This window comes from Bombus pyrosoma, linkage group LG9 (assembly GCF_014825855.1).
Source record: "Bombus pyrosoma isolate SC7728 linkage group LG9, ASM1482585v1, whole genome shotgun sequence".
In the NCBI taxonomy this organism is placed as follows: Eukaryota; Metazoa; Arthropoda; class Insecta; order Hymenoptera; family Apidae; genus Bombus; species Bombus pyrosoma.
Window position 1 is genome coordinate 5492746 of NC_057778.1, and position 24749 is coordinate 5517494.

Genomic DNA, 24749 nt, shown 5'->3' on the forward strand with positions numbered 1-24749 from the left:
AGCATACTTAATGTTTAAATATATCTAATATTACGATATATCTCGGTATCAGGATATATCGTATTATTTTTGTTAGTTTGTGGTTTCTTTGGTTCTTTGACTTCTTTGGAACTACTGATATTGCATTTGGATTTACTCTTTCAGGGATATTGCCTTTAGTTTCATACTTGCTTTTATGAAGTTTGTCGGCTCCCATACTTGTTCCTCGATGCTGACTCACTTCGATATTGAGATTAAGTAAATTTAATTTATATTTATGAGCATTACCGAAGAAATAGATTCTATATAGAAATTTGTATCATTTATTAAATTTCATAATAATTCCTCTGGTGTGTACGTATTTTTACATATTGTACGCATTTTGTAGAATTTTAGAATCTTAAATGTCACGATAATGCATAAACTTCGGCAATCTATTTGTCACATATCGAATTTGTTAATTTGTTTCACAGATACTCGATATAAAAGTATTAAAATATGCAATTTGCTGAGAATAGCTTAAAAAATTGTTGTAATTATAATAAGAAAAAGAAGATTAACAGAATCACGCAATTACAAAATTATTTCAAATTGCACGAAATCGATGAAAAGACAAGAAAATTGTTATGTCATGGAACACAGCGAGATTGGCTTGGAAGTCGAAACTTTCTGACTCCTGTTCCGTGCTACGACGTCAACCGAACCATGGTAAAGCTATGTAACTAGCACGCTGGCAAGTGATTCTTAACTAACTCTGTAATTAACTGAGAACTAACACGATTAACGATCAACGTAGCCACGGTAGTAAACATGTTCTTAAATCATGCTACGTATATGTGACAAGCTCAACACCAACCTGAACCTTTTCATATACAATATTTCGCGTACATTTCCAGACATTAATCATTTTCCGATATGGAACCTAAATTGTTTTACATCAATAATCACTTATACTCGAATGACGAAACTAATCAAAATTTAATTGTAATATTAATTTTTAATATAGAACGTCACAGAACAAACGTACTAGATATATAAAATAAATATTATACGTTCTTTAGAGAACGATTGTGGATAAAATAATTTCTAGACAATATATTCTCAAGACTTGGATAATTATCGGTCTAAAAGTTAATTTCTCTTAATTAAATTACAAATTTAATACACTTTGAACGATGCTGCAACAAAATAATTAGACAATTCTATAAATATTAATTCGCATAGAAAGTCACGTACATAAGTCACAATGTACATATTTATTTCCTACCGAAGGAACATAATTTATTTTGCACGACGAGGTCGCTAGCAAATGGAGTTTAAACGCCATATAATGCAAAGAAGGTACGATTTATCCTTTTAAAACGCGGCCAGGTCGGCGATAAATGAACCGTTGCCTCCTAACAAATATTTAACTGGAAGTGGAAAATGATGCGTGATCCGGAATTTATGGGATTTCGGACGCGCAAGTTGTTGCAACTAAAATTAATGGTGCAGTTGCGAATAAATGTTGATTTTTCCACGATTCTGAATAATACATTTTATAATTAAACTTCGCTCAATCCTCCATAGTTAATTGCACGATTTTACAATATCTTTTTTGACGAATAAATCGAAAACCATATATGTCCCTTCTAATCTATATTTGCAAGGATGTTTTTCCCCCAGTTGATGAAAAATTATTACGTTAAATCTCAATTTATTTAATTAGTTGCTAAAAGAAAATGCCATACAAATTTTCCGATGGCAATATCGTAGCGATATTTCTTCGGTATATCCTTGTGCATTATAAAGCATCCTGTATTTATAACGTCTCCATTTGCAAGGAAATTTTCTACTTAACGTTACGTCGCTTTGTATCACCAGCTTGCTCAGCTTTTTCACACGCCACTACCCAATTACAGAGCATGATTTTAATGAACAAAAATTCAGGTCCATTATAGAATGACTGCTTTCTTCTTCCAGGACATTCATCTTCGAAAATTGGAGAAACGTGAAGTGGAAACACTGTTTTAGGTATGCACTTACTTAAAGTAACATGCCCGGCTGTTGCATTAGCTCGTAGAAATTCAAAAGTCATTCCTCGCTAAGTCTCTTATTCACTCGCAACACATTCATCTAATATCGTTCTGTACGATCGTTCAAAATCGTTCAAAATCAATCGTACAATTATTCCAAAAACGTATCGTTCTAAAATTTATCATCAGCAAGATCCTTTTTATCATCTTCAAATTTATCTCGCCGCTCTTCGACGCTTTTCTCGCGTTCGATCAATTTCGTCGATCGGTCGCTCGACAAAATCACGCGAGCTGTTAAAAGAATCGGTCGACTGGGATAAAATATCCTCGAAGGGAAAAGGAATTCTGGCTGTTAATAATACACGGCGGGGAGAAAAAATAAGGTAGAATCGGCGGTGGTGAAACGGTGAATTTCGCGGTTACCGTGAGCTACTTTCATAAATTCCGGGCGACGCGTCTCTATTCCGATAATAAAGCGGTCAACAAGTGCGGCCGGTGGATAAAGAGCGCCGCGAAATTGGACTGCAGTCAGGCTCAATGGAATCCTTTGCATGCATTAATGCACTCCTGTGCAAGCAGAATGCCGGAACGCGCTGGAAATGAGAATACACATCGCAACCATTGCGGCTACATTCGGTTCCATGCTGTGTACACATATTCCCTTCTTCCTCTCTAGATTTCCTCTCCGTTTCGCTATCTATTCGCCTGCATGTGCCTATGTGCGTGCATGTGTCTGTATATTTGTGGGTATACCATAGTCGTGGGTGATCAGTGTCAGGGGTACGTGCGTGCACTTTGCGACCTGGCGCGCGCGCACACACACACACACACTCGGATCCTATGGACTGGTGTCGAACCGACGAATCAATAATCCAACGTTTACCTGTTACGCGAAGCGTGCCATGACACTTGTCTCTGGGTTACGATATCTGGAAGAGGAGACGGAGACCGATTTCCTGCTTTGAAATGGAAATTATGGCGAACGTTGTGCAAGATGGGGCGATTGGTGGTTTATTTGGAAAGGATTCGAGTAGACATGTTGTAACTATGGAAAGTGCTGGTTTAAAGGATCGTGGAACCAAAGCTGTTGTTCGATGTGTTAGTGTTATTTATTGCAATTATCTGATGTTTCAATTAGCCTTCAATTACAAGGCATTTAAGTGGTAAATGGATTGGTCGACGAGTTACGCTGTCATTCTACTTTTTCATTGCTATGGCAGGTTGCTGTTCAGCGTGTTCAACATAACTTCGTGGTGTTTCTGAAAGGTCTTCATTAGATTCGAAGCAAGGATGGATCGTTCGCTAATTTCCTCTGGAAGAATCCAATCTCGTTCTAATTTCGGAGAACTGATGAAATGAAGAGCATGGATCATTATGCCGAGTACTGTTCGATAGGTTCTCGCTTCGTTATTTGAACTTTGACATTCTACTGCTACATCGAGACAAATTCAACCACGAAATATCTTCAGATACTTCCAGAAACCATTCGATCCCAAAATGCATGTTCCCCGCTGGTGCGTCGAAAATATACATAATAAATAAGCGTTCAAAATTCATGCGAGTTTATGTGATTCCCGTGGAAGAATCTCCACGAGTCTCGGAGATCTTGCGCACCTTCCTGCACACGACCGTCGATATTTCAATATGTTGCGACGAAAGGAAGATCCAGCTAGAACGTTATTTTGTCTCGTGACTCAAAGCACGCGTGACTGCTCCGCTCGCCATCCGCGATCATTCCTAGACCTTTTCTGCAGAGAAAGAAGGCGAAGAAAAAAGAAGGAAAAAGGAAAAAGCATTCGAGTCTGTCGCATCTTCCTTTTGTATTTCTTACTCCGTCCAATTGCATATTACGATTACTTTGCATTTGGAACTTTTGATTACCACGATTGAATTAGTTATTGCAGACAGAGAAGAACCATAAGTTGTATATTGTAAACGTAGGATTTCATTAAGTAACGAAATGAAATCATAAAGTTAAATAATATTAGTAAATTGATTGTTGCCTTTTTTCAGATTATGAAAGTGCCTTTCTTTCGAAAACGTGATTTTTACAACAATGCACCTTCATACAAACGTGAAAGCAAGTCTGTGAAACGTCACGGTGTTTATCTCAACAGAACAAAATGGATCGTACGTAATTCGACAGAATAATATAAAACAAAAAACATTGTGCGTCTATTATTTCCTCATAAAACGAAAGGAACTTTTCGGCCAACCTATACAAACGATTTCTATAATTTTACGAAGGACAAAGTAACAATCAGGTTGCTTGTGATTTATAAAATCCACCTGTAGAATCATACGACCGTCTTCCAGAAAATAATATTCCAGACGAGTTTCGGTATAGCTTCGTCGTGTTATAACATATTGTTAATATATTTCCGCCGCAGGTTCGTATAGCCATCGTTTCACGTCGTTCTCTAACTCGTCGTTTCTTGCGAAGTGTTATTCATCCAAGAAGTCTTTAATTCTGCAAAAACGACGATAATCTAGCTTCTTTGATGCGTCGGTCATTTGTAATGGAATTGCAGATACGTTTCTCGAGGTGTTCTGTAATGAGAGACGAGTGACCGAAACGTTTACGATCAAATGTAATTTCTTTTCTTGTACTCACATCAGCTGTCTTACGAATGATTCAATAGGCTTATTATCGTAAAATGCTGTAATTCGACGATGGACTTGTGTTGGACGGACTTCGACCATTGGGCGAATGTTTTCAGAATATAAAGAGCGTAAAATTGCGCATAACAGCCTTCGTCTTCGGAGGGATTTTCAATTCACATCGTTATTTTCACCCTTTGCGGACGAATGTCGCCAAATAGCCGCCCAAGTCTTTTTACCGTTGCGGACGCGTGTCGGCATATTGCCACCTGAATCTCTTCACAGTTCCGGACACTTATTTTGAAGTGCCTGGCGTACGTCTATTTCTCTGAGCGATAATCTTATGCGTATTTACGCATGGGTATAATAAACTAAAGAGTACTATGTTTTTGATGAAAGCCGGTCAGGTCAAACCGATCGCTCGATATCGCGTACCTCGAACGACTTGACGCTCAAGGTGGAGGAAGTTTAATAGATCGGGTGTCAGAGTAGTCTAGCACTGTATTTGCACTTGTTATATAAAAGTAAAGTGTGATGAACACGGCGGTGGTAAGATCTTGTTGCGAGTGAGGAGGATTTCACCCGCACGGTACGATGTCTGATGATGAACTGTCCTAGTATATTGCTGATTCTCCCCACCAGCCATTGGGTCTCGTCCATCCAACGCGCCTTCCCGGCTGGAGTTTTTCCCGGCGTTTGTTTACCTGACCTCGAAGTCATTAGGTTTACAACTCGGAGAGAACATGTAATTCGGAATTTCCTAAAAAAGAGATAGAGTCCGTCCGAGCTATAAACGGACGGACACTCAAAATTCCGAACAGAAAGAAAATGATAGATCTTTAGAAATCTTATCTTCCGCTTAACATACACCCGCGATGTAGGATGATGGTCGAGTCAGAACGAATTTCAGTCTTTCAGTGGCATTACCAGACGAATTAGCAAGCTTTTTATATATTCTATATTTTTTATTATACCTTATACACGATGCCTAAAAGATTCTGAACGTACATGTTCGATAGTGATAGTAGTGATGACAAAAATTATTTTGAACCTGACAAGATAGAAAACGACGACGGTGCTTCAGACAGTGGAAAGGAAGTTCGTTCAACAAGGAATCGCCTCAGACGTTTTAAACAAACGAAACTTTAACGGTATTGATCATTTAAACACGAAATATGGTATGATTTATGTCAATATATGAATAAAGGTAGACGATCTTTTATAAGCAGATCACATCGCTCGATATGACTTTTGTACGTAAACGGGTATCACTTTCTGAACGTTTCTACGCAAATTGTTTATCAAATTTTTTATTACGAATTTCTGTTATAACGTAGAAGAGTATAAAAAGATAAGAAGGCAAAATCGTAGGATTACAAAGATTTATCAATTTTCCGAGGAAAATACGCTCGCCTTTTCGATATCTCTCAGTGACTATCACGGTTCACATCTCTTTCATGCTTCATTCACCTTTTTTTTCTTCTTTACGATCCTTTCGCCACGCACCCTATGGATTTTTCTGCGTAAAGAATGCGAGAAGAGAGTTACGAGACGATAAATATTTAAATGTAAAAGTTCGGAATATTATATTTACATAAACGTTGTTAACTTTAGAATATTTCAAGTTCCAAAAAAAAAGTATTTTATTCAAATTTATTCAGGATTTTTCCAACGCCAGTAAATCCAAACTATTTATTATGTATTTCAATTTATGGATTTGTCTGCGTTACTTATCATTTATGCATTATATCTCTTTTATCATATTTCGTAGATTCTTCACCGTAATTTATAACAACGTGTAATTATTGTCCAAAACTTGATTTTCGATGATAACATGCTCAGACAACATCGCCTCTGTTCTGGGTAATTACACTACACATACATAATCGTACGAGATTAATCCAATTCAAGCATAGAATTCTACGTTTCTATATTTCAGACATATTTTTCTCCATAGTATTGAAATCCTTTAATTTTGGTTTCGATAACGCGCATTTACGAACAGCTTGACGATACCTCGCGTCGTATGCAGTTGCATATAATTGTAATATCACAGTATTACAATTCAACAGAGATTCCTTAACACAAAGCTCGCGCAAAACACAAACACGCCAGTCTACCGTGCTTTAATTGACGAATAAAATTCCCATTTTGTTCCCATCCACTTATCCATCCCGATGTGCAAACGGGTTTTCACGGCACTCGAAAAAAAAACGTTGAAAGCACGCGTGCCGCCAAGCCGTGCATTCGAAATCGATAAAAATCAAAGGAAAACAGAGCTGCACCGGAAGCTGCGAGGTGGTGTGGGAGAGAAAAAACCGCGAAGGAACGGTTCGAAAATCGGTGTACCCTGGCCATTGTATTATCGTTATTTTACGTCAGCTGGTGACGAAATTAATGGTTCATCGGAACAAAAGCGCATAAAAGTCTCCGCATGAGGGAGGGGGCGACTCGACGAAGGGGGTTGCGATGAAAGGCCAACGCGGTGACAAAAGCAACCATTGGAAATATATTCCAGCTTTGTACTTGTTCCGTAAGTAGAGAAACGGCTCCTTTTCTCGTCAATATGCATCGCGCAATTTATTATTATTGATCCATGTACACAGTGTCTCCTAAGATTTAATGTAATGGTTTAAAATTATCAATTATTCAAAATATATTTATTATTAGTTTAATAGTTAAATGGATTCTTCGATATATTTTGATATTTGCTTTGGTATGTTTAGTCTTTTATTCGAGACTCATATCTACTTGGTGTTCATAGTACGTAATTGCTGTAAGACTTGATGTTTTCGGTTCAAAATAATTATTAAGAAATATACTGATATCAGCTGAAACGAAGATGAACTCGATTTTGAACTGTTGAAAAATGAGATCAATTATATTGAAGAATGCATCTTGGTAAATGCTTTATAAATTATTATTAAAAAAAAATACAGAAATTAATATTACAAAATCATATTTCCAAACATGTAAATATAGATAAATTATTAGAATATAATTTTTTTTTTTGTAAGTTAATTTCTATATAAAATCATTTTACGCTAGCTGTAAGACACGCGTCACGTATACGCTAAATCATCCAGAGTAGCTGCTACACCCGACCGAAAAAGTCCTCGAGTGCAAAGGATTAACTTTAAAATTGCTTATCAAATGGTAATAAAAGTGACAAACGAATAATCAGTTTTGCGTTTAAAAGTTACACAGCTTTAATCCGTATACATCTGTGTGGGTTCGTGATTGTGGTTATTGTTGTATGGACAAAAAGCGAAGAGTGTTGCGTGAGTTATGCGTATTCGTTTTACGGTTTATAAACGGATCGGACGAGTAAAAATTGTTGTTTAATAAAAGTCACGCACGGTGGTTAATCGTTGCATAAAGCGAGCCGGAATCGTTAAACGAAAAACGCGTACACATGTCGGTGCAACGATGAGTAAAAAATTCGATTCGACCACTGATCGGATATCGCCTCCCCCTGTTTTCTTTTTATTTTTGCTTAGTACAGTTTTGACTCTCGTAACGTCTTGTCTCTTTTCTTTTCTGCTTTCTCTTTTATATACGCAGGGATTTTTGACATTTTGGTTCGCTACCTTTCAATAGCAGCAGATGACGCACGCATAATTTAAATTAGATTATTTAGCTTTTATTATCAGTTCCAAAAACACCTTTATTGTCTAGCAATTTCAATTTATATTATTACGTGGCTTCTCAGGAGAAAAATCGTCAGTAGTTGTGTTTCAATTAAACTGCACTTGTGTCTCAAATTATATTATACATTAACGTAATAATGGAATATATTCCTCTTATAGAAAAAATTTGTTTATAAATTATGCTGCATGCCGTATTTACTTGAATATTAGTTCCTTTTCTATAGAAGATAATTTAAAAAATTCAAATCACGCTATTATATATAATCGATAATTCCAACTAAAAATCACAAGTAATTCGTCATAGTGGTGATATAATTATAAACAATCAATTAAGAAGGAATGAGTTCGCTTGTAATTAAGAGCACGACCTGCTTTCACGTCACGCTTTTTTCCTTTAGAATTTCCCATTTGATTGTGGTAGTAACAGCGTTTCCGTTGTTTTGAGGAAAATTAGTAAACGATGAATTAATGATTGATGTGTTGAAGCAAGGTAAACTTGGAAGATTAGGTTCTTGCGTGAGTTTTGTTGTAGCTTGACTGTAACTTACGGTCAAGTAATACATTTACTTTACACGGCTCTGTTATAGTTTGTAGCGGCTGAAGAAATGTATACGTCATGATGCTTGTGAATATGTAAATAAGGTACCTCCTATTCCATACACGTAACTTAGCTAAATTTAAAAATAAACAATTTTGCTGTGTTTTAAAGTCATACAAATCTACATCGTCACAGCTTTATCCTTCGTGTTATTATAATATATATATATATATATATATATATATATATATAAATAATAATCAACAAAAATCTGCTGCAATATTAAAATGGAGAATTTTCAAAGGAATTAAATATTTCTATAATTAGACCTAAAATTACTGTGTAAGACCAAGTTGAATTTTTAGGCCATCGAGTTGGAATAGATACAATGCAATACAATACGTGTTTAATCCCGAAATTAAAACGCTGCCATAAATGAAACTAAAAAACCATCTAACGAAAATCAACATGAAAATCCCAAGAAGAAAATATTACATAATCATTCGCGATCGACGACCCTCCTACGAAATAAATAAAAAAACCGTCCCAAGCTTTTAAAAAATCGTCGCGAGAAAAATATATCCGACTGGATTTGCAGACTTGACTAGATCCGTGGAATTATTATATCCTATCTTCGATCGCCACTTGTCCCGGCGTGCATTGGTCTGCGCCGGCCGCTAATCATATTTTTCTCGCGTCGACACGGCACACACAAAGAGCTCTCGCTCTGCCGATATTTGGCCGGGACTGTTCTGTAATGTTTTTTCGCGAATTACGCTTCGACGGTATGTCAGCTTTTCGCGTGCAGGCGTGCCACGAAATACGATATCGAAACAAACAATAGTGTTAAACAATGTGCAGGCGCGCGCGACAAGCCTAGAAATCGGACGATTCGACTCACTGGTCTGCCGTCGATAAAAATAAAAAGTGTCAACAAAGTACAAGTGGACAGAGAACATATGCGCATGGGGGGCACAACTGTTTGTAGATCCTTTTACATTTTTTTACTTTTTATTCTGTTTTCCTTTTTTTTTTTGTTTTTACTGTGGAGTGGAAACGTGAGTCTGAAGCATCGAACGCGTAAATCTGGCTTAGCGATATTAAATAATTCGTTTTCAGAATTTTCGAAAATGGAGGTTTTTTTTAGTTGAAAAGTGATTTGCGATCTTTTCCTTGCGGTTTTAACGAGGATATATGATTCTTGTTCGGTAAAAATTATCGTTAGAATAACGTCACAGAGGTACGTTTTTCCCTTTCGTTCTTTTGTAAACACGAAGGTTTTAATCCGGGAAAATTAATTAGTTCGGAAAGTTAACACTGCGTGTTTCATTCCTGTAATTTCTTTCGGTTAATTTATATTGTTGAATTGCGTTTTTCTTTTTTTTCATGTTGCTGTTGTCCGAGAGAATTCCAACGATTTGTTTAATACTCTCTTTTCCTTGCGATTTCTTCTTCTTCCTTAAACCTTACAACTCCATTTCTGAATAAATTGAAATGTATCGCTTTGATGATGATAATAATAATAACAATAAATTTTATTTATATTTTACGCCCATAGCCTATTACAAGAAGGTTATTGGATTCTCATTTCTAATTTCTTACGTTATACTGTATTCTTATATGAATCTCTTGATTATTATATTATATTGTTATTACTATAGTTTGTATATTGCTTAGCTCTTTCTCATTGACTATTACTTATCTATCTTAATGTGTGCTGTATACATATACAGCATATGTACATATGTATGTATACATATATGTATCTATATTTCTGTGTAAAGGTATATTCTTTTGATTGTAGTTTATTATTCTTCTAAGTGTAGTCTCCTGGTCTACACAGCTAATTGCACGTAATTGAACATGTCTTTTTCTTCTCTACTCTCAATGATTAATATCTGGAGGAAATCTTTTCTTCTCTCTATATAAATGTATCACTATTATATAAACTATATTTCTTTTTCAAAACGCGGAAGACTCTGATTGTGTATAAGTCTTCATGCATGTGAAATCACTGATTTCTATTCTGCGTTCGAGCTCATCTTAAGAACAAGAACCGCTGTACTTTTGGTTACAGTGCGACAAAGATTTATCTCGTTCTATTTCAACGTTACGTGTATCATTCACTTTCTCGTCTTCTATACAGGGTGTTCTATATAAAGCATGAAGTATTATTAAGCAAATTTATCATCTGTAGATTCGTTCTTCTAATTAAAATTGCGTACAATTTGAAAATAGAGCATGTGTTAATGCCTTGAACGATATTAATGCTAAATACAAAAGTATGGATTTTCAGATAGATTTTCTATGTTAGCTACGAAAGAAAAAACAGGTATCAGATACCTTACTGTTAATCTTCTCTTTATTCTTACAAAATTGGAAGTATCAAATACGTACATAGATAATTCATTGCTATTAAAAATTAAACATGCTCAAAAAAATATATATATACACGTTAGGTTGTCCCAAAAGTCTCTTTCGTTTTATAGGGAAATAGAACAATTTTATTCGAGTAGAAGAACATACATAATTCAGTAAAATAACATAAAACAAAAAATGTTTTAAAACGAAAGAAACTTTTCGGACAACCCAATATATACATATACATGTATACAAAAGGGTCAGAAATTTCAAAATCACTGTCAAAATTTCTTGTCCATCTGGAACGTCGAAGCAAACATGAATAATTAGAAATAAAAGTTCGTTCCTCGCGTAGATAGGGAAACATCTGTCCATGGTGGACGCATTCAGTAGAAACGGCACTACTTGCGAGCAATTCCCATCTCTGCCTCACCTGATTACCGAGCATCGTCGCAATTTCTCCGAAAACCTCTGGGAAAAGCTGGCCAGTCGACTGTTAAGACCGATTTACAAGTCGCTAGAAACGCGAAAGACGGATGAGTCGGTTTATTGAGAGGAATCGTGCCCCGGCTGACGCTTACGTAAACCTTCGTTGTTACGTAACGCGCGTCCACGATAGATCGAGAGTTAAGAGAAGATATCCTCGTCGATGTCGCCGTCTTTGTAACGCGTTCAAATCTCGAATCTTCCAGCCAGAGATTCTTACCCTCGAGGATTATATCGTGGCGGTGATGCTTCGCTGAACGTGACGCTTCATCGAGAATTTTCTCGAGAATTTTTTGTAGCTGGATGTTTTCGCTGTGTTCAGATGCTGTCAAGCTACGTGTTACTGTCGATTATATATTTCAAATGAGTTTCAGATGTAATATCCATTGTTCGTTCTGCGTATAGCTGGTATATTGGTAATCTTCCTCGATGACTTTTTCATTCCGTTTTAATCTTTTTTGGCCGATCGAAGTCGTTCGTTGCTTCAGATAGCATTGAACGAAACGTTTGAAATATACAAAATTGCACGAAAAATGAATTTTATATAACTGGTACATGCATACCAGTGTATCTCTTTTGAATTTAGATCAATGGAAATATCATATCTTGAAAAAAGGTGTTGAAGGAAAAATACTAATATTACAGAAGACTATATTTTCAGGAACAGTTCAACGGTGTATATAGGTGCATTTTCTATTTCTCGTATATTTCCAAACAGGAATATATATCTTTTTATTTAATTGACGTTTCATTAGTATTTTAAAGTACTTTACACTTTAATGTTTGACTAATCACGAATAGTCATTCACAGAGATTTGTTCGCTCGGTGCCAGCATGTGATTATCTTTCATCAAAGCAATCCTCTATTTCTTTCTTAAATTGCTTCGTTAATTATTAGAAACAAAATTCACGTGCTTTTTAAACGACAGTTGAAAAATTATTGACGCGTATAGTAACTAGCGTGACTGGTTTTTTCGATTGGATACTACTACGGTGAAAGGGTATATAGTAAGGGTAATAATAGCGATAAGAGAGAAAAGAGAAGTACAAGTCTCTTCACACGACTTTCCACCGATCAGTTTTCCTTTGTTCGCCGCGTGTTCACTCGCGCTTATGCTGTGCTCGCGTTTGTGCTAATTAAGGCCCGTGCAATTCCCCCATTTATGTAGAGTGTTTGGTAAAAAGCAGTTCTGCGCGATAAAACGAGTGAAAAATATGAGGGAAAGTTTTTTCGCGGGAGACACGTAGGAAAAATGTTCATTTTGGAAATTAATACACACAGGCTGGGAATATTCCCGAAATAGTTGGCATACGACTATTTTTATAACTGCAACGATTATACGATTATAATTGTGCTTTTTTTATTTCAACATTTTGTGTATAGTTACCGTAAGGGAAATAAAAGTATAAATAAGTTAAATATGCGATAAAAGTTATGTATGCAATATAAAGATAGAAACATCGAATTTTACTTTCTAATGTGACAGAAAACATTTTAGTGGACGAATTCTATAGCAAATTCATCGAGTCTTATATCCAGGCTCTGAATTCTAGCAATAGCAGTAATTCCAAAAATCCTACAACTCTACATCCAAATAACAACAATTTTTGAACAACTGCAAACTGAAAAATATTCTTCTTCCCATGAAACTCATCGAAAACGCCACAACTCCACGTCCAAATAATCTTGATTTTTTAAACAATTTTAAACAAAGGATCTATCAAAAACACTACAACTCTGTCTCCAAGCAAGTGTAATTGTTAAACAGCCCTCAACTAAATCTATTTCTTGCCTCGACAAATCCTTTCCTCATCAAGAGCACTATAACTGTGTAATTCGAATTTTTAAACAAGTCCGAACCAAAAATAGTCTTTATCACAAAAACAAACCCACCAAGAAACTGTTCCAAAAACACGCTGCAAATTCTCTGCTATCAATCTCTATATCTAAACAAACTCACCCCCGTAGGACGATTGAACCGCCCTCATCCCGAAGACGCTTCAATCTTCATACAGAACGAAGTGCATATTCCCATGACTCGCAATTCGAGTCCGATCATGCTCGAGAGAGGGAAGAAGCAATATCTCGAGCGACGTCGCTCGATCCCAGGTACAACCTGGTCGATTGTCATTCGCGTTAGGTCAGCCTCATATTCTCCGTGTCTTTCGAGAATGACGACGACCTCCACGCTTCGGCATAGGAAAACAGTAATCACGGAGTAACTCGCAAGGAACCGAGGTGAGGACTCGAGAGAAGATGCTGGATCGAGTTGACTGTAGTGTAATACGAGCCGCAATGCATACAAATGTCATTCCCACCTCGAGAGGACCCCCTTCCTTTTCTCGCCTCCTCCCTCCCTCCCTTCCTTCCTTCCTTCCTTCCTTCCTTCCTTCCTTCCTTCCTTCCTTCCTTCCTTCCTTCCTTGCTGTGTATAGGGTATTTCGTAGCCACGTGGCTCACGCGCATACATGGTGGTTCCGATAACTTCGTTAGGAGAAATGTTTAGAGGGAGGAAGCCAAACATATGTTCTTAGGATTAGAACGTCGATGATTTTGATACGGTGTGATGGATTAGCTCAGCGATTTTCAACCTCTCTTACCTCACGGCATCCACAAACGAATTTCTCGACTGCAATACTTGTGCAAATTTATATTTTCATGGCAATAATTGAACTTGAACTTGACTAGAGATTTGTTTCGCTTGTTATTTATTATAATGATTACTGTGTTTTGGATATTTTACATGTACTGACGTACTATGCGCATTTTGTGCATTTTTACATTTTTCAGTTTCCCATAAATACGTAAAATATCGATAATTGCGGAGATTCTACAGCACGCTGAAATATATGTTACTCCAGACTCCAGACAGGGAACAGCCACCCTGTATACGCATTTACAGCTTCTTCTTTCACTCAATCATGTTCCCGATTCCTCCCCATCGAGGAGTCATCTTCGAAACCTCCCTATGCGTGTCTATCGGATCCACTAACAATGAGAGCTAATATCGAATTATGCAGATCCTCCCGTGCACAAACCAAGCGGCTCCACCCGCTAAACGCCCCCTTTTCAATCCCTCGCCCATCCTGCTTTTTCCGCTCCACAACCGAACAGCTTCACAGAATAATCGAGCTAGCTCGTTACCGCGAAATCGAAACAAGCGAATTTCTCCCATCGACAGTCAACTACGTGAACACGCGGTACAAAACGTGAGAAAACGAGAATGGACTGAATGGGCAGAGAGCTGGTTCAAGTATAGTTAAAGAAAAACGGATTTGATTCTATGAGCGCTCAATATGTTTTGATATTATAATAATGATGGTTCGAAGAGACAGCGTAAGAAATTTCACTGCTGACTTTTATCGAAGTGAAACTGTTAAACGACGAATTTTCATACCACAAACACACACACACACATACTTACATATACAAAAAGACATACGTATTAAAAGGAATTTTATTCTATACATTGTTATACGTATATAACCTCCGCATGTTTTCTACGCGTTCACCTGCGAAAAAAACTAATCATGTCAAATTACATCATCATCAATGACAATGATGACAATGATATTCCAGGTGATAAAGTTAGGTGGTCCACCCTGTATATATGAATGGATGTAACACGTATACAAGGAATTCGAATAAGTGAAGCAACAGTACAAAGTAATATTAATGAGATAGGAAGTAGGTAGTTAAGAAGCAGAGAATAGAAGAGTGAAAATAAGAGACTTGAGCGAATGGGAGAAGCGAAAAGTTACGATAGAATTGCGAGCCAAAGATTTTGGATTAAACCAATTACGTTCCTTAATCGTGAGACAGAAAATAATATTATTATTACACGTTGTTATCTTCATTATAATCGGAACGAAGAAATGATTTGGAGGAAACAGAGCTGAACCAACGACAAGACACGACTGAAGAATTTTCCTAGCGCATGAGATGAAAAGCTTTGGATTCGCGGCATCGAAATGAACGTCGTGAAATTTCTAGGCGAGCGACCAACGTCGCTGCTTTTCTTTCGTGTCGTAAAAACACCGTATAAACGCGGTTTAAAGACAAACGCGCATCGTAACAGAATCGCATTTAACCAGTCAGTTGCCTTCCTTTTTATATGCGCCGGAGATGGCATAACGGATGTTAGGAAAAGGTAATACGAGCGTTTATACCGCGACGTTGCCGGAGAAAAAGGCGAACTCTTGGCTCTTGTATCACGATGTTCATGCGATATCACACGATATTTGCCCTCGAGAAACGCCGTGTTTCGCCCTGCGTATCTTTGCTCACTTTCACGATGTTCCAAAGTATGTGTATGTACAGAGTAAATGGCAGGGTGATTCTTTGCGAACGAACGAACAGATGATGCGTCGAGTAATGACTTTTTTTTGTAGAAAATAATATTTCTCGAGAATTTTTGAAAATTAATTTTCAAGCTTCCCAGGGTTCATGTGTATGCTTTCTTTTTTAATTTAGTCGAGTTTGAGGGATCGTTTCCATGAATTTATTAAATAGGAAAATTAATAGGAAATATAGAAATATATATATAATTCTTCCTAAAATATTAAATGCATCAATAATAAATTTCGTCAAAATACATGTAATCTTTACTGTCACATTACTCCGTCGTATCTTTTAATCAAACAATTCTTCCTCCTAAATCAAACCGCGATAAATCAAAAGCAAATCATTTTTATGCAAAATACATATGATATGATTGTCAACTCTTCCGGTATATATCTTCGGCGAACGAACACGGAAGCCAATTAAAATCAATTCCTGAAAACTCTGCAAATTACCTCTATATTACACATTCATGAATATGAATATTACATACCCGAAACGAAATGAAACTAATGTCTGACCAAACTACATTACTTACACTCGCTTTTAACGTAGCTCGTTAACGAGTCGTCGCGGAATTATTTTAGCCGTGTGCCGGTGCCGTGGAAAAATTAGCGAAATATATATAAAACAGGTAACGTCACTTGTCAACGTTCATCACGTTTTCGATGCAGCGCCGTTGTATTTTACAAGAACCATAAGTCGATACAGAGTGAAAACAGGAAATAGAAATTACGACGAGTGAAACGATCAACGTGGTCGCTCCTCTTCCTGTCAGATTATTCCCTTGCTCTTTCAATAATCCTCGTCTCGTTTATAATTGATCACATTCTCTGCATACACGTAGATTATTAATCTCGTAAATTGCTTACAAAAGCTTTGTGTCGCAAATTTACGCGGTTATTATTATTCGCTAATAATGTATCGATAACAATATAATAATAATTACGATGCGAAATTCGGTTTATACTCCTCTTCTCACAGAATCCTATACTTTCGTATCGGCATTGAAATCAAAAATATTTAACATTGTCAAAGCCAGCAGAATTCTTGACGTGGAGAATCATAAACGAACGTCAGAGCGTCGATACGATAGGATCAACAGAACTTCTCCATTTAACAATTTACGCGTGTCAATCTTTCGACGACACATAGCACCGTAAACGCTCTCTTACAGGGATAATCGATACATCGAGTCAATTAAAATGTCGTGACAAACAAAAAGATCATCAACCGTAACAATAGAACGAGTGATTAAGCTTGCTCACGAAATTATATGTCCGCCGCTATTCTACGCTGTTAACTCAATAGCTAACACTTCAATCTCTGCTGAATAGACTGTTTAGGTAAGTTGATTGATTAATTTTCGAAAAATTGATTAAGAAAATCTGGTATTGTTTCTTTATTTTTGAAGTATGTATAGGTATTGACACGATTGATGAAGACTTTAAACAAGAATTATGTGGCATTATTCATGTGAATATCATTATCGTTTAGAGAATTCTTTGATAATGTAAGGAATTCTACTTGTTTGTCATTTGAAAAATATCTAAATGTTTACCAACTAATACTAATACTATTAACTACAAATTAATATTTCTAAATAATTATAGATATTCACAAATGTTTATAATCTTGTTCTTTTCGAAACAAGATCTTTTGATTTGAAAGAATCTGTAAAGGTATATTACAGTTGTGCTGATCAAATTATAAAACTTTTCATAACGTAAAGTGTTAATCTTTAATTGTAATTACGGATATATTCAATGGTAATCGTATAAATGAGCGTAATTTTCTTAAGAATAAACTTCCATTTTAATTCTATTTCCTTCTGTAATATCGAGCGTTTCTTTTTTAATTTAGCCAGGGGAAAATCTCGAAAAGAAAAGTTTATTTCGGACGATAACTCATGCTTGTTTAGTGCCTAGCATTGCAAAATATTACAGTTATTATCTTAACATCGTTGTGCAGCGAGGCTCTAACGATGAAGAATCGCCTGTAAAATTACGATAAGTAATGAAGCTCGGGAAAGAGGGAAACTGAATTTATGTAGGAATAAAGATCTATCTTTAGAGAAAGGAGAATTAATTCGAACGAGTATGAATTTTAATTCCGTCGTTCGGTCGGACGCTTTTAAGTCACGATTTTGCGAATTCAGACGCGTTCTCGTCGCAAAATCTTCTCTCCTGTTCAGACGACTTCATATTACGAAGAATTGAGATTATTATCGGGAATTCTTTAAATGACGCCTGATAAATCGTCCGTACTTGGAATCGAACTAGATTTAATATTTACTCTTTTAAATTTTCCTTGAACGAAACGAAGAATCTTTGCACGAAATTAAACCATAAACGAAATATAGATAGAATTAGAAAATATATTCTAATTTAATTGTCAATGTTTCATTACTGTGGTCGTTACTATTTTCATCGAAAATTCGATTTTCTCGTATTGTTTTTAAAACAGTTTCACTTGCGCAGTGCTCTTTAAATGTTTAAATGTGTTAAGCTTAATTCTTTTTACATTTAGTAATTGTTTTAAATTCCTTAATTAGATTTTCAATGTTGTTCGGTCTAATGGAACACTAATTTGTTTATCAAGCACTGAGTAAATCACATAAGGAACTGCGTACAGGAATTATACATTTATTGGTTTGTTATATCACTATCAATGTCACGGTGACAGAATATAAAAGGTCGAGATTTTGTGGGATTTAAAATTCAGATAAGAAATTTAACAGATTAAATACAACTGGCTCGCTTACTAGCAATATTTTTGATTTCATTTTCACTAATACTACTTTAATGAAAATGTAAATTAGTATAAACAGGAAACGGAGTGTTTCTATCTTACGACTCCGCAAGTGCTGGATGGATTTCATTTTTGACGTTCTTAGTAATATTTTTCTTCAATCTCGAAAGATACTCCTCAACGCAATGGTGTATTTTCTATAAAAAAGAGACTGCTGTTTTACGAGCGTTAATAATATTTCGACGTGGTCTCTCTCTCTCTCTCTCTCTCTCTCTCTCTCTCTTTCTCTGTCTCTTGCTCTCGCGAACGTTTATATATAATACAATGTGTTACAACGTGTACGTCGCATAAAGTTTAAATTGACTCACGCCAATTACAACTTTATCAATAACGTAACAAGGAAAACCTATAATACAACGTGAATTTTTCTAGTTCAACTTAATTTTAACGTGTTGTTAACTAGAAGCAATTATCTTTTAACTAATAATTTTGTAAACTCAACTCGTCTAATATTTAATAAATCTATTTTAAGAAGTTATGTAGAAACTTTCAGCGTGGAGGAGGATATTCATACGAACCATTTTGAAATGTATAACAGAAAATTATTCGACGATTGTAAGCTAATTGTAATATTAGACTCGTGTTTTCTATTCTTTTTTAAATTTAGTTCATTGTCGATTAACCTTCTTTTACCTACTATGCCGGGGATTAAATATGTATTTTTATTTTACTTGTTTGAACATTTAAAAAATATTCACCGTCATAACATTCGTTCGTAAACTAATTAACTGAATTTCAAATTAATCAATTTACAATATTATTTTTGTTGTTAACTTGTTGCAAGATCTACAAAGAGTTCGATAAGGAATTAATGGGAACATCAGTTCCCACTGTCATTTTCTCTGACTTTGGCTAAAGCCACGCGTAAATCAGATGTTTAACATTATTCGATAAAAAGGAAAATTCATTTTTTATCAAACAATATAGATACAATAAATTACACAAGGATTTATGGTTCATTTCATATTTACTTTCGTATTAAACAGTGTTTTAGTGATTAATCAGGTATTAACAGTTAATTTCTGTAAATTGATGACTTTTTAAATGTATAAAATTCCTAGCATACGATAATATCTTGTGAGATCGTTTTATATTTATATCGTAAACAAAATAAATATAATAAATCATAGTAATAGTCGCCTATTGTGACCCTGTTCTGGTAACTACACAAATTTTTCTTCTTCGTCGCTCTGATATTCTAAGCATCCTTAAGTCTATTCGTTCAAGCAGATGACTTTTATCTCCAACATTGTTTATATAAAATAATATATTGCTTTCGCTCGTTCTTCATTCGTGGTATCTCGAGCTATTCCATTGTAACATGGAATCTGTACACCGAGTACTGCAGTATACATTTGTACAGTATATATGGTTTTCGGTTTCAAGTTCGCAGTTATCCTACATTGCTTCGTTTCCCTAATGTTGTGGAATATATTATTTCTATTACTCAAATTAACTTCTTCTTTCTCGACCAGTCTAAGCTACGCTATATTCCTTGCCAGTTTTATTATATTATAAAAGCGAATGTGTATGTATTTCATCGTAAAATACTAACTTATTCTTTCTATAAATTACGCTTACCTCGTTTTATAAATTACGCATAAATGTACTCTGCGATGTAAATGTACACACAGATAAACTATTGGAATGTACGACCTCCGTGAACCTTTCGTTTCGATCGTGTGCAATTATATCAGTCGATTACGTTTAGATTATTTCGTGTCCATAAACGGAAAGCTTCTGCAGATATAACATCTCCAGAAGAAGCAAAATTGCCGTGGGTAGGGTTAATCGCGGCAGTTAGCTTTAATTGTCCGCGACGGGGAGGAAAAACAACAAGCGGTCGTAAAGCAACTCGCGAAAGATATCTCGAGGCTGAAACACGCTTAACGGAGAAACTACATTGGCTGACGAAAGTATCTGAGCATCTACCGTGGAAATCTTTTATGTTCATATCGTATGTGTTGCATTATGGAAAATGTTGAAATTTCACTAGCACCGTAACGAGACGCAATTGTCATGATTATATTTTTTCGAATATGAAACCAATCCGGAAACGTACGTACAAGTTACAAGATATTTCCTGCAAACGCGTATATACAGTAAAAAGTTTGTAGACAGTAGGAACAGCTATTTTAAATATATGCGCGATACGAATTAAAAATAATCCCATTGAATATCGAGGCCAATATATCGAATATTATTGATTTAAATATCATTGAGACTATAGATCGAATATTATACGTAGTATGATATATCTATGGTAATATGTATATAGTAGTCGTGTGTCCGGTATCCCGTGTTCTTTCCCATGAGAAACCCCTCTTGGTGAAGGATAAATATGGCGCTAACGCGAGAAACTAGTCAAAGTTGGTAATCGCACATGTTATGGTCATCGTTCGAACGATCGGCTATTCTCAGGTGCTGCTGTGTACATTTAGCTTGTTCGTCTCAAGTGTTTTATCGTTAGATTGTTCATATATTTATAGAAATTTCACGTTTCTTATGAAAGAGCAATTTTGAAATAATATATTTGATTTTCTTTTTATAAAAAGATACAACAATCTTTATTGGACTTTTGCATTAAATTTATATTTTTCTTTTTTTTTCTTTGTGCTCACCTTAAGCCTCCAAAGAAATATCCTTGATTTCGCTCATAGAAACTTTATAGATTTGTCGCGGTGCATTTTTGGATTCTCGAACGATTTCATCTCAAGTTCTCATCTTTCGTTTCATCTCGTTCTTTCGATTTGATTTTTGTGAAGCGTTTGGATGAACCTATATATCTTATTAAAATTTACGTAAATGGAAACGTTCGATAGAAGTAAAGTTTCTCAATGAAAGCGAATACAAGCCGACAACTAGCAAAGCTGTATCTTTGTTTCAAGATGAAAGTCACGTCGAAGAGGTTGCTAGGCCGCAGAAGCTTCATGCAAAGTTAAAACATTGTTCTCTAACTTTTCTTGCCTCCGTTTAATTCCCCCCTTCGTTATCTCGTTAAACCTTAACTTTATAATTGACTTTTCCGTCTTTGGAAAACCTGTTTCGATTAGTTGATTACAACGACAGATCATGTACATACACGACAGATTAGCAGAATGTACTTGCTGATATTTGACGATTTTGTTATTAAACGTGCATAAAATTCCCCTTTTTTTATTCTAGAATACTCGCCATTCGATTATTTATTTTGTACAATTTAATGCAGTTTAACACACTCAGTTAAATAATTATAATTAAACGCAGAAAATTACCAAGGACATACTTTTATCACGTTTTCCTTCTGCGATCTTCAGTTATATTGATTCTCAAAGAACCCCATTTTTTTAATTTATTTTCAAAAATTTCATAATGATTCGACTATTTTACTAAAAAATACACTTAGTATATTTACGGTCATATATATTTACTATAGACTTACGGGCCCTTTTTCCTTAATCGAATAGTAGAACACATTGTAAGTGCCAAGAAAGAAAGAAAGAATTTATGAAATAAAAAATGTGTAAAATGTGCCCTATGTATCATCTCCTAGTTGTAAAGAAAACTCAATGTACAATTCATTCAAATAGATGGCGTAGACAAAGGTCAAGAAACAATTAACTAAGTCTACCATAGCATTTATATTTCTCTCTACAGAGGCGACGTACTACCATCGTTAACAATTATCTAAATAAGGGAACTACCTTTAAATTCTACACTGCAGTATTCCCATTGATACGTAGGATATTTTTCAAATTTCGCACCTACAGTGTTTGCTGCGGTGTGTTGAAGCGCTATTCGATTAGCCGAACTTCTTCGCGTTTCACTTTACTCGCTTCCATATAAAACCTAGAGAACATAAACGAAAGACTATAAGTGACGGGTCCGAAGGCAGAACAAAGCGGTGTAAAGACACGCGAAACTGCAACGGCGGTATGGCTGAAACGTAGGAAAATAAGCAATGAAATATTCAAAGCAAATATTAACGCGACGCCGTGCCGGTAAAGCTGGGGTAGCTGGTATCTCTACGGCTTTCGTTACGAATTCCTCTTCGCCATTGAATGTGGGCGGGAATCTTTCCCGTTCCACGGGCGAATGAATAAATGATTAAACGTTAAACGCGTTCTGTTCGGTCCAGAAAATGTTCGGATGGCTCCAAAGTAATCCGAAACGCGATAAAACATGTATCGAAGCCAGCACCGGCGGCAGCCGCCGCTGTTGCTTCAGCTATAAAGCGCTCGAATTGCAAGGAAACGCTAACAAATCCTGAGCAAACACGTCCGCACGATGCGTTTCCGAGTAATATGCTCGTTATTAAACGTCTTCACCATGAAATCATGGAACGAACAGAGGTGGACCGAGCACCAGCCGTCAGCATATAACATTCGTAATGATGGGCAACTTCTTCAAGACACGTTTCTTCGCGAGAAACATAGCTTTAAGATTCTCGGTGTGGAAAATTTGATTTGCAACAGGAGAAGTTTGGAAGGTTGTATTTTATTATGTATTCGTTTTTAATATTCGTTGCGGATCTTAATTTATGCCTGAATTTGTTTGAAAAGCGAATTTTATCTGATGAAATTATGGTATCTAGTAAGAAAGAAATAGTATAAATTAATGAATGTAGAAATTTTTAAGAAACAATGTATCTACATAAGCAATATTTTATTAGAAACCTGCAAGGTGTTAGATAGGGGAACGTATAAAAATGGACAAAATTGAGAAATTAATATAACAATGAAAATGAAGCAATTAATAAATCAATTAAATATCAGCCTTCAAGATAAGCTTTATTATTATTATTATTTTATTTAAAGTCGTATCAACCATTCTTTATGATCATTTCTTTGAGAAAGAAACTAAGATTATCATTTAAAGTGTAATAAAATTGGAAGCCTTTCATGTTTACTAGTAGCTCGAAACGTGTACGAGGGTCGATTAATCATTTAAAGAGTCATTAATCACGAAGCAGGAACACAGTTGCATGCGCAAGGACGATCGTGGGGAGAAGTATTTTAATCATTTCGTCGCGTCGCGCCTATTTGCCTGTTCAGACTTGAAACCACACCGGTGACGTAATAACAGTTAATTGCGACTGATTGTTAATACGAAGCTTTCCAGCAAAACGAGGAAGAGGCAACACGGAAACAATGGCTTTCAATTAAATTCCTCTCTTATCCGAAGTGTCTATCTTGCGATAGAAGTGCCGGAACTGAAACATTCTCCCGTATTCCTCGCGTGCCCGATTCCGCCTGTACTTTTAAGGACACCCGTTATACAATCGATCGAACGTAAAGCAGTTGTTGAGGAATTTACTTAATTCTAACGTGCAACGTCCGAGCTTTACTCGGTGGATTGTAGTAACATCATGATGCAGCCGATTTACATAAGTCGAATACGTTTAGAAAGTTATGGTCATTACGCAGGGAAAATTGTGTTTTCGAGGCAATGTGATTATGAAATTGACTGTGTTACATTATAATGAGTTTGAAGCGTTAGGAGTTAGAGGTGCAGGAAGAAAGGAATTAAGATGTGAAAGAAAAGTGTCTGGCTACTCGACATTTTAGTTAGTCGGTGACTTCCCATGTATCCTGGGAAATTCCACGTAATTTATTTACACTGAACGAGAGCATATAAAATTAATTATATAATATATTGCATAATATAACGCATTGTGTAGAAGATCGGTGCATGTATTACTAGCAATTTGCTAGGACTGAAATCGCCAGTTACTGCGTGTTGTAAAATTGTCTTGCGTTGTATTACATTGAATCGTGCGTCGAATTGTCCGTTATAGATCGTTTTATTTTCAAACAATTAAAATCCATCACCGAGGAATGATAATAACCATTCGTGCAAAATAGATTTTGAATAATTGTTCTCTTCTTTGCTGATTTATCATTGTACGTAAAAGCATACGAAATACATCGAATACAAATAAGTACCTTTTTCCAACCAACTATAATTACATTTAAAAACTATTTTTG

General features: G+C 35.8%; 2 protein-coding genes across 13 annotated transcripts in view; one reads left to right on the forward strand and one right to left on the reverse strand.

Annotated features, from left to right (window-relative positions):
• The window catches only part of LOC122571219 (RING finger protein 17), a 307437-nt gene that overhangs the window by 220092 nt on the left and 62596 nt on the right, over positions 1-24749 (forward strand). The window contains exon 1 of one of the 11 annotated variants that reach the window (XM_043734688.1): positions 1970-1992. The exons of the other annotated variants lie outside the window; for them this stretch is intronic. The gene's annotated coding sequence lies outside the window, so the exon portion shown is untranslated. Of the gene's footprint in view, positions 1-1969; positions 1993-24749 lie in introns of those variants that run through there. 11 annotated transcript variants of the gene reach the window in all.
• Positions 1-24749, reverse strand: part of LOC122571224 — a 116740-nt gene that overhangs the window by 41810 nt on the left and 50181 nt on the right. The gene's annotated exons all lie outside the window — the stretch shown is intronic.